The sequence below is a fragment of the Octopus bimaculoides genome, chromosome 19 (assembly GCF_001194135.2).
Source record: "Octopus bimaculoides isolate UCB-OBI-ISO-001 chromosome 19, ASM119413v2, whole genome shotgun sequence".
NCBI lineage: Eukaryota > Metazoa > Mollusca > Cephalopoda > Octopoda > Octopodidae > Octopus > Octopus bimaculoides.
This window is the reverse complement of record NC_068999.1, coordinates 34,894,801-34,896,997: the sequence shown is the minus strand read 5'-3', so window position 1 is coordinate 34,896,997 and position 2,197 is coordinate 34,894,801.

Here is a 2,197-nt window from a genome sequence, read left to right as displayed (position 1 = left end):
TATATATATAGGGGAGGAAATGTGTGTGTACATGAACGTATTTATGTATCTGAAAGGCTAAAAGGCTAGTTAGGAGATAGAAAACACTCTCAATTAAGGGGCACAAGATGATGTTAGCCGTCAACAATACACGTAAGAGTAGTATTAAAATAAATGTGATTCATTACAGATGGCCATATGTTTCGCTCTCTACAAAGTTTTCAAACGTATAGATAGTGAAAAATATATTTCTGTCTACGACACACACACACACACACGCACACACACACACTCAATCACAAATAGATAGAACATAAGAAATCGTGGATTTTCAGTCCCACTCTTTAAGTGATGCTCTCTTCGTCTCTCTCTCTCTCTCTCCCTCCCTCTTTCCCTCTCTCTTTCTTTCTCCCCCACGACCGTGCATGCACGCTCGCACACATATATGCGTATAAGTACATATATATTTATGCATATATACACCTATATAAATTAGATATTCGTACATACATATATACGTACATCTGTACACGTGTGTATGCGTCTGCTTTTATGTATATATATGGCAGTATAGGTGTGGGTTTGCACGCGTGTGCATATGCATGTGTATGTACGTATGTATATATTTATATACATATTTATAGATAGATAGTTAGATAGATAGATAGATAGATAGATAGATAGATAGATAGATAGATAGATAGATAGATAGATAGATGAAAATACACAATCACAGTCAGCTTTCTAAATGTATCCTTAATATATATCTCCCTCACTTCATCCATTCATAGTGTTTCTCAAATTCCTATATCTTATCTCTCCATGTGCACATACATGCATGAATGCAAATATAACTCAGACCGAAAAGTAAATACTCAAATATACATATATAAATTCACTTAATGACATACATGTACATACATACATACACATACACAATCAGATACACACAAATAAATGCATGTGTGAGCGGGCGATTATATGTGTGCGTGTGTGTGTGTAATTTTACTGTAAATGCGTGTGAATAAAGTTATTGTTTGTATGCTGATGCATCGCAGTGTGTGTGTGCGACGCACCAGCATATCATGTATGCCCTTCATCGTATGTAAGTCTATATATTTCTATATACAGTTTTGTCTGATATCGTCTATATATCTGTATATACAATTTTGTACATAATTGCACAACACTGCGTGTTGCTTCCGTATCCAGTGTGTGTTTATATGTGTGCATGTATATGTGTGTTGTGTGATTCAGAACCTTGTATGTGTGTGTGTACAGTGCAAATGTATATATATGAAAGTTTGTGTGTACGCGAGTGAGTGCGTGTAATATAACTTATGTGTGTGTATGCATGTATTGACGTTTGTATGCATGTATCTGTGTACGTATTACACGTCTGTTTACGAACGTATGTTTATAAATACGTCTCTGCTTGCAGACGTGTATATAAGTGTGTAAGGATTTCTGCTTAATGCTCGCGTGTATATACATACTATATATATGCATGCATGTATATATATATATATATATATATATATATATATATATATATATATATATATATATGTATGTATGTATACACACATATGTATATATATATATATGCATATATATATATATATACACACACACACATACATATGTATAATACATATATATGTGTGTCATTGTGTGTACGTATATAGATATGCTTTTATGCATGTATGTGTATGTGCAGTATAAGCTTGTGTGTGTGCATGAGCGTGTGTGTATGTGTGCTGTTTTGCTCAGTGCTGGATGTGATTCGTTAACAATGGTAAAGATATGTGAATACCGTGTTAATACACCCCACTGAGTGTATTAACCTCTCTCATTTCACCCACTTCAATTTACTATCTCCTCCCCCTCCAACTCTTGGCTATATAACCTTCATTTTGATGCGGAGATTCAATCAGCTCTGCTTACGTGGGGGCGAAGCATCGAGCACGAAAAGAAACAGATTGACAAGAAAAACGAGCGGGATTCGAACGCAGATATCATATTAAACACTGAGAATGATAGAGTTATAATAAAGTATAAGTTTTGAATATACATAAGCATTTAGCCAATTATTTGTCTATCTATCTATCTATCTATCTATCTATCTATCTATCTATCTATCTATCTATCTATCTATCTATCAATCTATCTATCTATCTCTCATTCTCTCTCTCTCTCTCTCTCTCTCTCTCTCTCT